This window comes from Spea bombifrons, chromosome 4 (assembly GCF_027358695.1).
Source record: "Spea bombifrons isolate aSpeBom1 chromosome 4, aSpeBom1.2.pri, whole genome shotgun sequence".
Taxonomy (NCBI): Eukaryota; Metazoa; Chordata; class Amphibia; order Anura; family Pelobatidae; genus Spea; species Spea bombifrons.
Window position 1 is genome coordinate 23890012 of NC_071090.1, and position 15456 is coordinate 23905467.

At 37.7% G+C, this 15456-nt stretch overlaps 1 protein-coding gene and 2 long non-coding RNA genes across 3 annotated transcripts in view; 1 reads left to right on the forward strand and 2 right to left on the reverse strand.

Moving 5' to 3' along the window:
• The window catches only part of TENM2 (teneurin transmembrane protein 2), a 418814-nt gene that overhangs the window by 333776 nt on the left and 69582 nt on the right, over nucleotides 1-15456 (reverse strand). The gene's annotated exons all lie outside the window — the stretch shown is intronic.
• On the forward strand, nucleotides 8627-9587 carry LOC128492500 (uncharacterized). Its single transcript, XR_008354103.1, has 2 exons — nucleotides 8627-8702; nucleotides 9265-9587. It is a non-coding gene; the product is annotated as an uncharacterized LOC128492500 (long non-coding RNA).
• On the reverse strand, nucleotides 13944-14904 carry LOC128492501 (uncharacterized). Its single transcript, XR_008354104.1, has 2 exons — nucleotides 14829-14904; nucleotides 13944-14266 (listed from the first exon to the last, which is right to left on the reverse strand). It is a non-coding gene; the product is annotated as an uncharacterized LOC128492501 (long non-coding RNA).

Genomic DNA, 15456 nt, shown 5'->3' on the forward strand with positions numbered 1-15456 from the left:
TGAAGAAATGTATATACTGGCACTTGCATAACTAACCATACAGTAGCAACAGGCTTAGACCTTTATGGTAATACTCAGGTGATCACGATTGTGAACTTATACAGTAAATCTTGTTGTGCAATTAACTAAAATGTTGAAAAAACGCAGAATTAAGCATCATATCTGAGCAGGCTCTATGTAAAGATACGCTGGGCTTAATAATGAACTCTATTAATAGGCCAGTTGTGGAGATCAAAAATATGCCTTGTAATTTGCCCATTGTGTGACGGAAAACACAGGGGGAGAGCGCAATCTGCCCCCTAATATTGTACTGCCACCCAAGGCCAGGACCTGCCGCCCTAAACCATTTAGAAAATGTTAACACATCACCTGTAAAGCTTTTTATGCCCCACTATTTTTAAATGTCCTTTACCCCGGAGAAAAGAAAGTGCAAGAACTGCTGACATACATCAAGATGCTCAGAGCCTGGTGTTTGATGATGCCAATGAAGCAGTTGACCTCTCTCCCAAGTGTCCCTATTTAGGAGGGACAGGGCCTCTTTGGCATCCAAATTCCTCTCTGCCTCTTTCCTCCCCCGATAACCCCCTTTTCTTTGAATGTTTGCTAAGTATGAGTGTACCATTGTACCATTCCATCTGCATGAAAGTCTTGGGAAAAGTGAACTTTCATGAAGGTGATGCCAGATCAGACCCAAAAATATGGGTTGTTTGTATGCAACCAAAAGTATGCAGAGTTATTGCTTTAGACAAAAGGAAATTGGAAATAAATCTATAATGCCTGAAAATCGTCAAAAGGGATGAATTGAAGAAAAAAAAACTCGATCCCCGTCTAGGGAACTGATAAATTATTATATTTAATTTATGAAATTGCTATTATTTGCAGAGAATTGAAAATATATGACCATGTACAGTATTTTATCTCTGTGTTTGTTAAATAGTGATTAAATGGAATTAGGGCATCCAAAGGAACAAACAAGATTGATGGTACAGCGATAATAGAAAAAATCATCAATACGTTATTCCTTCGTAAAATACACTGTACATGTTGGATTTGCAAGTCAACAGACACCTCTTTGGTCGTTTGTTTATTATCTGCGAATCCGGGTGGACTAAAAATAAAGGGATCATGTAGATCATCACTACCCAACTGATATCTCATGGATTGCCATCTTAAACTATATCTATGAAGAACAACTGTCTTCAGGTGAATAGCTTATCGGCTTCAATCCTGTTAGGCTTGCTAAGTCCTCAGGGAGTTATGGTCCATAACTGAGCGTTAAAGGCTGCTTAGCCCTGAAATCATCCATTGACAATGAGATCCTAGGAATCACGCTCTAGGGGATGCTAACTATAGAAATTCATTTGTTTTCTTAAATGGTAGTATTTCTAAAGACATACAATGTTTAGACTGTAAGCTCTACAGGATAGAGATCTCCTTTCCTAATGTATTCATACTTACTGTATCCCAAAAAGCCTGTAGATTCACTGCACTTATTAAAGAAGCACACTTTTTGAAGCTCATCTTTTATTAAACTGAAAAGCATTAACTCAATCTGTTGGTGCTTAAGAAATAAAAATATACATACACATATATATATATACACACACACATATGGTTTATTGACTAAAGCAGAAGTCTGCAGGAGCGGTGCAGCTCACATTATGTATTATGAAGGGCCCCAGGTTTTTCTTGCAAGAATGGATTAACTGGTCGCGCATAACGTATCATTCAATCAGTGATAGAGCTTTCCAGACATCTTATTATATAGTACATGGCCAGCTCAGCCCTTCTTACTGAGGAAGCTCACTGGCGCTTGATATTCATAAATTATATAGTTATGCGAGGGAGTTGAAACTGTAACTCTCCTTAGTAAATAAACCCCAAAGCATCCTTTTTTGGTCAACTGAAGCATTGATTATTGCATTGTTGTGTAACTGATCAAACTTTGATATTTTATTCATACTCTTTCCAGGTGTGATGGTTTTCAGATATCAAAGTAAAGCCTAAATGCACAATAAACACCTCATTAGTATTATAAGAATTGCTTATGCTCTTGGCAGAATTTGACAGAACAGATGTTTACAATACTTTCTTTTGTGTGTGTATATATATATATATATATTACGTATATATGCAGGTGAATTGCTTGCAATAAAAGTGTGCACAGATTGTTCTGATTAAAAAGGACATCTGTGGATTACTTTATTCTTCATTTTTATATTGCATTTTTATCCAGCTTATATTTTTTTTATTTATTAAATGAGAACATAATAAATTATACTATAATATAACAAGCTTAATTTTTTTACATTGTAGCCATATTGTTGTCATGTATGCATACATATAATGCAAAATGTAATATTGTAAAAAAGTATTAACATATATTTATATATATATATATATATATATATATATATATTTATTATTCTGAGTTCAAGACACAAACTACATAGGACAACAGTTTATACGATGTGTAATACATGGTTCTAAATAAAAAGGGCTAGGTCCCAGTGTTTTACCCTGCTTAGTGGCAAAATGCAGCCCCTGGGAAAGCGTATTGGAGTAATAGGTTCAGTGTTTTTCACTGGGTATTGTGGGTCGCTGGAATGGACCATCCAGATATGTAGAGTCTGTTAGATCTCACAACCACAACCAGTGTGCCAATACACTGAAGATCCAGCCCACATTGTTCCCAAGGGTTTGCTCAGTTTGATTACATCTTAAATTGCACATTTACATGTGGTCCCCATTACAAATCCATAAAGTCCCTTGTATGACTATTTACCCCTCTTCCAACCCCCAGCTATTAGCCATGCAACAGATATGTTTGACTGAATATATCTCCTGACACATGGCTTACTTACTGCCATCCAGCTCCATCTCTGCCTCAGCGAACAATGCAGAATGGGTTGTCAAACCAAACCTCCCATGTGCATGCACCGAAAGTGCCCTCACTTTTTTCAATGGGAGCACTTTCCTGCCACTCGTTGGCTGCTTGGAACAGGTAATTAATGGTGGGAATTAAACAAGAGGAGGATGGGAGCTAAATGTTTTGAGATACATACTTCATTTCCTATGCCTAATAAAATATTTTTAAGAAACCTTTAATATGCATTATGCTTTGGTAAGGCTGTCATTGAACGGCCCCTGTATGTAAACTGTAAGTTTTAAGAAACACAGTAAAATTCAGATAATCTTGCTAGAAGCAGTTGTGAATACGGTAAGAAGTCAATCATCATATCCTTTAAGAGTGTTTCAACAAGCTCCATAAATACCAAATTAATATTTGTTACATTTTGTGGTTTTTTTTGTTCGTAAACACTTGAATAAATGGGGCTCTTTGTTAACTCCAACAAGTAATTATGAAGTGCAATTAAAAATTCAAATTATGTTAATAGGCCAGAGAAAAATGACTACAAGATTCAGTGCCAAATACTAGTTGAAATGGATCAAAATTAGACCGCGGGGTGTATTTTGTATTTCTCAATGTACTATTTAAATGCATCATAAAAACATAATTGTTAGAAACTATTAAAACTTACTTAAAAAACAATTGGATATTTTCGAGGAGAACAGTTTTTCTTTCCTGGTAGCAGGAAATCTAAATAAATGCAGCATGTTACAGGGTACGTTATATTTTTATAAATATGGAGGCATTGGGTACTTGTGTTCATGTGTTCCCAATGTTCCCTTTTAGCTGGGTTCCAAGTCACTGGCTCTCAAATAAAGGTGACGCTTAGAAGCCCTCGGAATGATGTAGGGGGGCTAGGAAGATTATTATTATTATTATTAATTAATTAATTAAAAATAGGATTGGCTGCTTCTTTTAAGGATCATAAGATGCTGAGTCTGTTAAAGACTCTTTGGGGGTCATGCTGCTTTTATACATTGGGGTCTGAGTTGTGATATCGACAAATCAGTGATGTTTTGCATCGCATTTTGTTTTTATAACCGAGACGGCATCGCTATTTCTGGTGCAGAAATGTAACACGTTTAGTTAGTTGATGCATTTGTCATTAACCTGCTAATTCTGTTGGGTTTTATTGTTATAACTTGCTGCAAGCGCAAATTTCCGTAATTGACGTTGGGCTCGTGACAGCATTATAAATCACCTTCATGCTTCTTAATTGTTATGACTTGTAGGGGTGTGACACCAATATACATGCATCAGGCCCACGTTCGGTACAGTTGTGTCATCGCAAGCCGGATAATTAACTATTTCCGCTCTTCTCTGCAGTGTTCACTTCCAGCAACACACATTTAACGCAATACATGGCTTTTCATCCAAATCCCATGGTTTTCAAAGGATTCGATTATTTTCTTTTGCCATATGAGAAGATTACTTGTTTTCATGTACGCAAAATGCTTGGCCGTGTACAGTGTGTGAAGCTATGCCACATATTTGTAAGCTCGTAAATGCGCAGATAAATTGAGCCTAATGTTCTTTAGATCCAACTTCTATAATGAACCAGAGGGATTGTAATTTTCTTTCTTTAGATGAGATTCCTCTGAACTTTCTCCTTTACCCCCTGATGTCATTCATTAAAGCTTAATATACCACCTTGTATCTCCAACTAGAAGGCGTCCATTAATGAACTGGAAGAATAAAGGTTTCCCGTCAGATTAACAGTCACAGGGAATTGATTTCTGTCATCCGCAGTATTTTTGCAAACATTGCATGGTGTGAGAGTAAGCAGGTCACCTTTCATTTGTACCTTACATCCTTAAACATGATGGGACACAGCGTATATATTTCAGACAATTAAAAGACGGGATCGTGAGAGAGTCTTAAGACGCGTTTCGTTCCATTTGCAAATGATCATGCCTCCAGCAAGATATAGTACACATTAAATACTCCTAGTTTAAAACAGCCTTTTACACTGTGTGGAGAGGAAAAATACCATTTATTATTTTACAATAACGAGACAGCACTGTGCGTGAGTGGTCAGTACAAGGGGCAACCAGGAAGCCAACTGGAATACTAAATGCGGACATGAATATCAACCTTTTGACTGCAGGGGGTCGGGAAACGTTTTTCGCCCTGGGATGCCGGGCCTATTTTTATATTTTTGCTATAGTTAGATTTAGGAGGGAAACCCGTAAAAAAAAATACAGACTTCACATGGTAAATCAGAAATAAAAAATGTGTATTTGGAAAAAAAAAAATATTTTATCTATAACTTGTAGTCTACACTAGTTAAGGCTTGGTATAATTTAAATTAGCATTATATAATTTACTATAAAGATTTTCTTGTACAGGGCCAGTTTTAGCACCAGACATTCATGTAGCGGTGTGTTTTTCCTTGGGAGACAGGTCCCAAGACCGCTTCTCCGGTTCTCCAGGTCAAAACCCGAATCCTCCGTGTTGCGGGGTCTTGACACGCCCTACTCCCTGCCCATTTGCCCTCTAAATGGGGGTGTTTTCCACTGACATTAGGGGGAACGCCCCCCGACATCAGCGGTAACTCCAGACACCAACGGGACCACCCACCGTCGTCTGTGGGCAGTCCTGGCCGTGTCCTGCAAGGTAGCCGGAGTGAAGAAGTTCCCAGGTATGGGTACAATGCCCTAATGAGACCCAAATCCTTGAGTCCCTCCTTCTTTGCCTGATGTCCCTCTGTTCTAGGAGCTAAGAATGTTTGCTGAGTAAGAATGCACCACAGCGTTGTACTAAACCTACAATTATGTGTATTGAAAGAGCAAAGAATGGGTTTAGAAACACACAAATTATGAAAACTAAATGCTGTCTCAAATGGAAAAAAATTGAGTATCCTTATCTGGGTTGTCATTTGGCCAGGCCCTGTTCTGATGTGTTCACAGCGATTTAATAATCATTGTCAAGACATCACTTTTCCAGCAATGTGAGATTTTCATTAAAGGGAAATAATGACTTTATTAGAATATTTGTTGATTAAATGTTAATGAATAGATACAGAGGATATGTGGCACTGGCAAGTAAATGCACAGTAGATGTTCTACTGTGCCACAATATGTAAATAGATGTGTTCATGGCTGGTCTGAGGATGACTAGGTGGACCTGACAATTTCTGACCAGCAGCTGCCTAGTGACATATGTACTGCCGCAGTGTCACTAGACACCGCAGGACCAGAACTGCTTTCATTGTCCTAGATAGCCAGGCTGTGCCTGGAAGTGTTCCTTTAGTAAGAATACTGAAATACAAGCATATATACCACAGCAAATTGTACACTTTGGTGTGCAGCATGTCTTGAAAATGTCATATCAATGTGTAATAATGTGAGAATGCATGGCAGCTTATCGGAAGGAGGAAGAACGGGTATGAAGGCCAATTACATAGCAGGACAAGTTGCGTACCTAGTTGGGGGGGGCGGTACGCTCCGGGTGCCGCTCATCATGCTGGCACCCCTCCAGAGATGGACACTAATGTCTGCTGCTAGAGGAACAGGCTCGGTTGGGGAGGTCAGGGATCTCCCTCTAACCAGCTTAAAGACAATCAAGACTGATCCTGCTCCCTTGCGATGCGCGGGGCAACTGATGCTGTGCATCGGGATTTGATGTCATATTAATATTGTTATTGATTTTTTTGTCTAATTTTGGTTTCTTACTTTTAATAAAAGTGTTTTTTTTTAAAAAAAGGTGTGGGGGGGTCATTTTCGGTTTCAGTCAAGTGAATGCTGAATCCGGTTTCGGTTCAGAATTTTCATTTCGGTGCATCCCTACTATATACTAAGCCAGACATTGAAGTGGTAGGCCTGCGCCACATAAATGTTTGGCTTAGTATATAGCGATAGCGGTTATTCTGCATTATAGTCAATGTCTGGCTCAATGTATAGTGATAGGTGTTATGCTGTACCCCCGTCAATGTTTGCCTCAGTATATAGTGATAGGTGTTATGCTGTACCACCGTCATTGTTTGCCTCAGTATATAGTGATAGGTGTTATACTGTACCCCCGTCAATGTATGTCTCAGTATATAGTGATAGGTGTTATGCTGTACCACCCTCAGTGCGTGCCTCAGTATATAGTGATACGTGTTATCCTGTACCACCGTCAATGTTTGCCTCAGTATATAATGATAGAAGTTATGCAATACCACCGTCAATGTCTGCCTCAGTATATAATGATAACAGTTATGCTGTACCCCCCGTCAATCTCTGCCTCAGTATATAATTATAACAGTTATGCTGTACCCCTGTCAATGTTTGCCTAACGATAGAAGCTATGCAGTTTGTAAGTGTGTGTGTGTGGGGGGGTGCCACATACAGAATCCACCCCAGGTGCCAAATACTCTAGGTACGCCACTGAGCAGGACATACATTTTTCAGAAACACCATTGCTATCAGTATCTAAAGATGTTTATAACTATAGAGTGTATACCCTGGTAGAGTTCTGCATCTATCTACTGCTTCTAAAGCATCCATTTGAAGCGTTAAAACTCATGCTTGAATCAGCTAAGCGTCTGTGTCCAACTTTTTTCAACTATGTTGATTTAGCTTAGTTCTGGTAGACGGCAATTGTGCTACAAATATTTCATTATTATTATTTATTGATTTATGCAGCACCATTATATTCCGCAGCGCTGTACAATGGGCAAACAGGGCATAACAAGTAGTGCATAACATAACAATTTTGAAGTACAAAAACAAAAGGAAATGAGCGCCCTGCTGAAACGACCTTAAATCCACAAGTTTAATGCCTCCAAAAGCTTTTTAGTGCTTCCTGACAGTTAACTCTTACCAACAAGGTTGCAATTTAATATTTAAAAAATGTACATATATATGTTTATTTTATACCTATATGTCTTTTGGAAATACGATCTTTGTATATTTCAGGAAAAATAATATCTAATAAAATACAAGCAAGATTTTTTTTATTACAAAAATAACAAGGTTTTGTTAGCGTCGTAACATAGCAGAAGAAGACATTTTTGTTTTGGATGACAAATTTCTTTATTAAAATCATTTCATATTCATTTAAACTGCTTGCTAAACGATACGCTGTTTCAAGTAAAAAAATAAAATAAAACTGTGTAACATCTTGAAAGCATTTTGCCAAATGTATGAGGGGCCGTTAGGGACATTATTTCAGGTTTTTTTCCCTTGTATATCATATAGTGAAACGCATATATCATATACTGAAACGCATATATCATATACTGAAACGCATATGTCATATACTGAAACGCATATATCATATACTGAAACGCATATATCATATACTGAAACACATATATCATATAGTGAAACGCATGTATCATATACTGAAACTCATATATCATATACTGAAACGCATATATCATATAGTGAAACGTATATATCATATAGTGAAACGTATATATCATATAGTGAAATTTTTCATATATCATATACTGAAACGTATATATCATATAGTGAAACGCATATATCATATACTGAAATTTTTCATATATCATATAGTGAAACGCATATATCATATACTGAAATTTTTCATATACCATATAGTGAAACAGATGGAGTGAAATTTGTTTATATCATATAGTGAAACAGATGGAGTGAAATCTGTATATATATAGACTGAAAAAAATGCTTATATCATATAGTGAAACAGATGGAGTGAAATTTGTATATATATATACTGAAACTGGTCATCAGTCACATGATCATGACCCTGGCAGGTTGACTCCGCCTCCTAGAGCTCATTCTGAGCTTGCTGGTAAGCAGTGTAGGCCTCTCCATTGAACTGGGTAAGTTTTTCTTCCCATTGGTTTTGTACATTTGATCCCCTTTGTTTAATTTAATCATTTTCTGCATTTTGAATTGTGTATTATATACATTTATGTTAGTATCTGTGAAATGGTTTCACTGTGGTTCAATTAGTTTCATTGCTAATTCTTGTTTAAGATGGCATGATGCTATCATGTGAGTTTTTGGATGGGGGTTCTGGGGTGAGATGGGGACTTGCTTGTTTTGATCTTTTTTGGGGCATGTGGGATTAATGTTGGAAGTAGTGATAATTTTTGGGGTTCATGGGGTTACATGTGGATGTGCTGACTTGACATGGTCTGTTGTGGGATTAGTGGTTTTGGGGAGTGGAGGAGGTGTTATTACTTCAGGTTTTTTAAATTAATTTTGCCATTTCATTATGTTTATCTTTTCATTAAAAAGACAGTGTAATGTAGGTTTTTTTTTATTTTAAACTGATTGGATTGGTTGGCAAATTCTGTTATTGATGTCATTGCTGGAAATTTGCTGTTATTTAGACCTTCTTGTTGTGTTGTGTTTTTAAAATTTTCTTTTCCTTTTCAGACTCTGTGTAGGACTTGTTTTTGCAGATTTTTGGAATATTTAATACGTTTTTCCAGACACATTGAAGATGATTTCTAAAAGGTATGTGGTGCATTAACCATTCCTTAAATGTACAGAACACAAAACATAGTGACATATAGGGGGTGCATGCACATAGTGAAATATAGTGGTACACTATAAATATAGGGACGCAGGGTGGTGCATAGACAAAAATAAGGACATGGGAGGACATGCAAGCATAGGGACACAGGAGGACACAATATAAATATAAAAACACATGGGGGCACAGAAACATAGGGGCCCACAGACAAACAAAATAAAAACATAGGTACACAGAGTCACACATATATACAGGGAGACACACAAAGACACTCACAGGGACACATAGAGGCCAATACACACAGGGTTACATAAAGGGGTACGCTTGAAAAGTGGTTCATTTGCATATCAAAATACAGGTAATGTCATAGACACGAGGAAACCTTTTCCTAATTCATGCATTTGCTTGCATATCTGTTAATACAATGTATAGATTATGCTTCATCATTATTTACTCTCTAATTCAATTCAGATATCCGAACTATCTTCTATACTAGATGAATTGTATCGTTTAACTTATCAATCATTTAATTTTTTACAGGCTCAAATGCCATTGGAGGACGCCTATTGGAGACTAACATTTCTTAGCTCTTCGCTTGGTAGTGACTGGCAGGCGGGGACGTCCAAGATATGATATAAACGTGGAACATATTTCTGCTTTTTCAACTCTTGGTTTTCATTGGCAAACAATTTCTAAATGTTTTGGTATTAGCCGTTGGACTTTGTATCATCATAGCCAAAGAACTGGATTTTGAAGACCCCGATTATCAAATATTTCTGATTCTGAACTTCAAAATCTTATATATGAAATTCTCATCACTACTCCAAAATGCAGGAGAAGTCTATCTAATTGGTAGCTTAAATGCAAGACAAACTCAAGTTTAATGTTTATTGACCTGGTTGGAAGAACAATCAGAAGAAGATCAGCTATCCAGAGAAGAGTTTCTAATGTATTATGTTCTAATCAATTATGGTAAATTTTATATTTTGTAATAAAAAATATAATACTGTATCATTTGCTTAAAAATTGTAAATATATGATATATAAATTATATAATTATACCATGTTCACGGTCTATCCATTGTCTCCATTATTATCTTTGTTAACATGTTTTTCTTTCCTAATATGGTGACAGCACATGAAGAGAGTCCTTACATTTGTGAATTAAATTCATGACACTCAGAGAGGAGGTACACAACCACAAGCTTTCAGCTCCTCTCCTTCCAACTGAAGCTTCCTCCCGGAGCTTAGTTTTGTATTCTGTTGAAGCTCCGTGATTATTTAATTCTTGTTTCCCCCCGAAGGTTTATAGTTTTTTTTATTCACTTTCATGGTGTATACCTGAATAGAGTGTACCTAAATTACCTAAATTATGTGGTTTATGAGGTAAGGAAGCTTTGGTCAAAGCATCTTCTGTACAATTGGCGAGGAATCCATAACCAACACTGTGATAGTACCTTTAAAATGTCTAAATATACCGTATTGGCTCAATTATAGGCGGCACCCTTAACGTTTGGTGCTATTTTAAAGAAAAAAATATTTATAGAGAACAAATACACATGAGTGGAATGGTAAAGCAGTATTTTATCCAATGAACAGGAATACATGCATTTTGTTTTTGGTACCCATTATGCAGTCAGCATAGGTCATATACAAACAAAAATTTGGAAAACCAATATCCATTTTAAGGTCCTCCCCCTTAATTAATAACACACCTTACTCATAGATACACCACTCTCCCACCCTCATATGCTTTATAACCCCTGATATGCCACTCTGCCCCCAGATATGCCACTTTGCCATCTGATATGCTTTATGCCACCCTGATATGCCACTCTGCCCCCGTCCCCCAGACTTACCAATGCATCCCCAGAGTCCATGGTGTCTAGCGGGGGCAGCCAGTCGACGTCTGCGCGATGCACCTAGACAACCTCTACTGCTTCTCGCCACTTTCGCCGGGGCTTCTATGTCAACGCTAAGTCAAAGAAGTTCCGGCAGCAGCTGAGGTTATCTGCGCGTATTGCACAGGCGTTCACTGCTGGCCGGTAGTGCTGCCGGGCTTCTTTGACAGAACCGGAAGATCATATCAAGTCCAGCAGCAGCGGGGGTTGTCTGCATTGGCCAGACGCCCACTGGCTGCCAGAGAGAAGGATCCAGGTCCCCTGCAGCAGTGCGGGGGATCTGGAACTTAACCTTGCTGCTTGGCCACAGCAGGGCTAAATGATAAAGAAAAACAAAACACTTGCCCGGCGCCCGAATTGCGCATCCCTGCGATAAACTCCGATTATAGGCTGCACACCGAAAAAGGACGAAAAAGTGCGGCCTATAATTGAGCAAATACAGTATGTGCCTGCTTTATTCCCCTATGAAGGCCTGCTCTGTCCTCCATTTACATATAGTCATTTACATATAGTCTTTAGAAGTGATTGAGGCACCTCCATTTTTCATTCATCAGTAACAGAAGCTTTTATCAATTTTCTTTTTCATTAAACACACCGGAGGCAGTGGCGAGGGACGACAGGAAGGGCGGCGCTTCTACAAGTTGTTCCAGCGCCGCCTTCTCCTACATACTGTGTGCTCGAAGGGAAGGAGGGCGGGGCAGCCCTGGGTTCAGTTGAAGGGGCGGCGCTTACAGCGCTGTCTCCTTCAACAGAGAGTAGTAAGGTAGTAAGGAAGGCACGGGAGGTGAATCTTCAGCCATGACGTCATCCCTATAAAACCTCTGAGCACCGTTATGGCGGTGCTCAGATATTCCGAAGCGCTCGGTCGACTGCAGTGCGTCCCTAGTTCTGCGCTCCCTTCCCTACTGTGACCTTTTGCCTATTGATTGCTGCCCCTGGATTGTTCTTTGACCCCTGCCTATTGATTGTTGCCTGGACCTGACCTCGGATTGTTCTCTGACCTTGATTTGGATTGCTGCCTGCCTAGACCTTCGACTTGCCTATTGAATTCCTCTGAGTTTCTTGAGACTCTTTCTAGACACCCCTGCATCTTGGACTCCTCCCTCGCCCGCACCCCAGGTACCTCATGGTACCTTGCAACAGGAGATGCATTGACTACAGCTTCCTCACCTCATAAACCACATAGCTAATTTAGGTACACTCTATTCAGGTATACGCCTTGAAAGTGAATAAAAAAAGCTGTTAATCTTCTGGGGAAAAAAAGAATTAAATAAAAATACTTTTTTTTTTTTAAATGCATAACACGGAGCTTCAACAGCGAACATCCTCTTTGTGAGGAGGTAGAATACAAAACTAAGCTCCGGGAGGAAGCGTCAGTTGGAAGGAGAGGAGCTGAAAGCTTGTGGTTGTGTACCTCCTTTCTGAGTGTCATGAATTTAATTCACAAATGTAAGGACTCTCTTCATGGATTCCTCGCCAATTGTACAGAAGATGCTTTGACCAAAGCTTCCTTACCTCATAAACCACATAATTTAGGTAATTTAGGTACACTCTATTCAGGTATACACCATGAAAGTGAATAAAAAAAACTATAAACCTTCGGGGGGAAACAAGAATTAAATAATCACGGAGCTTCAACAGAATACAAAACTAAGCTCCGGGAGGAAGCTTCAGTTGGAAGGAGAGGAGCTGAAAGCTTGTGGTTGTGTACCTCCTCTCTGAGTGTCATGAATTTAATTCACAAATGTAAGGACTCTCTTCATGTGCTGTCACCATATTAGGAAAGAAAAACATGTTAACAAAGATAATAATGGAGACAATGGATAGACCGTGAACATGGTATAATTATATAATTTATATATCATATATTTACAATTTTTAAGCAAATGATACAGTATTATATTTTTTATTACAAAATATAAAATTTACCATAATTGATTAGAACATAATACATTAGAAACTCTTCTCTGGATAGCTGATCTTCTTCTGATTGTTCTTCCAACCAGGTCAATAAACATTAAACTTGAGTTTGTCTTGCATTTAAGCTACCAATTAGATAGACTTCTCCTGCATTTTGGAGTAGTGATGAGAATTTCATATATAAGATTTTGAAGTTCAGAATCAGAAATATTTGATAATCGGGGTCTTCAAAATCCAGTTCTTTGGCTATGATGATACAAAGTCCAACGGCTAATACCAAAACATTTAGAAATTGTTTGCCAATGAAAACCAAGAGTTGAAAAAGCAGAAATATGTTCCACGTTTATATCATATCTTGGACGTCCCCGCCTGCCAGTCACTACCAAGCGAAGAGCTAAGAAATGTTAGTCTCCAATAGGCGTCCTCCAATGGCATTTGAGCCTGTAAAAAATTAAATGATTGATAAGTTAAACGATACAATTCATCTAGTATAGAAGATAGTTCGGATATCTGAATTGAATTAGAGAGTAAATAATGATGAAGCATAATCTATACATTGTATTAACAGATATGCAAGCAAATGCATGAATTAGGAAAAGGTTTCCTCGTGTCTATGACATTACCTGTATTTTGATATGCAAATGAACCACTTTTCAAGCGTACCCCTTTATGTAACCCTGTGTGTATTGGCCTCTATGTGTCCCTGTGAGTGTCTTTGTGTGTCTCCCTGTATATATGTGTGACTCTGTGTACCTATGTTTTTATTTTGTTTGTCTGTGGGCCCCTATGTTTCTGTGCCCCCATGTGTTTTTATATTTATATTGTGTCCTCCTGTGTCCCTATGCTTGCATGTCCTCCCATGTCCTTATTTTTGTCTATGCACCACCCTGCGTCCCTATATTTATAGTGTACCACTATATTTCACTATGTGCATGCACCCCCTATATGTCACTATGTTTTGTGTTCTGTACATTTAAGGAATGGTTAATGCACCACATACCTTTTAGAAATCATCTTCAATGTGTCTGGAAAAACGTATTAAATATTCCAAAAATCTGCAAAAACAAGTCCTACACAGAGTCTGAAAAGGAAAAGAAAATTTTAAAAACACAACACAACAAGAAGGTCTAAATAACAGCAAATTTCCAGCAATGACATCAATAACAGAATTTGCCAACCAATCCAATCAGTTTAAAATAAAAAAAAACCTACATTACACTGTCTTTTTAATGAAAAGATAAACATAATGAAATGGCAAAATTAATTTAAAAAACCTGAAGTAATAACACCTCCTCCACTCCCCAAAACCACTAATCCCACAACAGACCATGTCAAGTCAGCACATCCACATGTAACCCCATGAACCCCCAAAATTATCACTACTTCCAACATTAATCCCACATGCCCCAAAAAAGATCAAAACAAGCAAGTCCCCATCTCACCCCAGAACCCCCATCCAAAAACTCACATGATAGCATCATGCCATCTTAAACAAGAATTAGCAATGAAACTAATTGAACCACAGTGAAACCATTTCACAGATACTAACATAAATGTATATAATACACAATTCAAAATGCAGAAAATGATTAAATTAAACAAAGGGGCTCAAATGTACAAAACCAATGGGAAGAAAAACTCACCCAGTTCAATGGAGAGGCCTACACTGCTTACCAGCAAGCTCAGAATGAGCTCTAGGAGGCGGAGTCAACCTGCCAGGGTCATGATCATGTGACTGATGACCAGTTTCAGTATATATATATACAAATTTCACTCCATCTGTTTCACTATATGATATAAGCATTTTTTTCAGTCTATATATATACAGATTTCACTCCATCTGTTTCACTATATGATATAAACAAATTTCACTCCATCTGTTTCACTATATGATATAAGTGTTTTTTCAGTCTATATATATACAAATTTCACTCCATCTGTTTCACTATATGGTATATGAAAAATTTCAGTATATGATATATGCGTTTCACTATATGATATATGAAAAATTTCAGTATATGATATATGCGTTTCACTATATGATATATACGTTTCAGTATATGATATATGAAAAATTTCACTATATGATATATACGTTTCACTATATGATATATACGTTTCACTATATGATATATGCGTTTCAGTATATGATATATGAGTTTCAGTATATGATACATGCGTTTCACTATATGATATATGTGTTTCAGTATATGATATATGCGTTTCAGTATATGATATATGCGTTTCAGTATATGACATATGTGTTTCAGT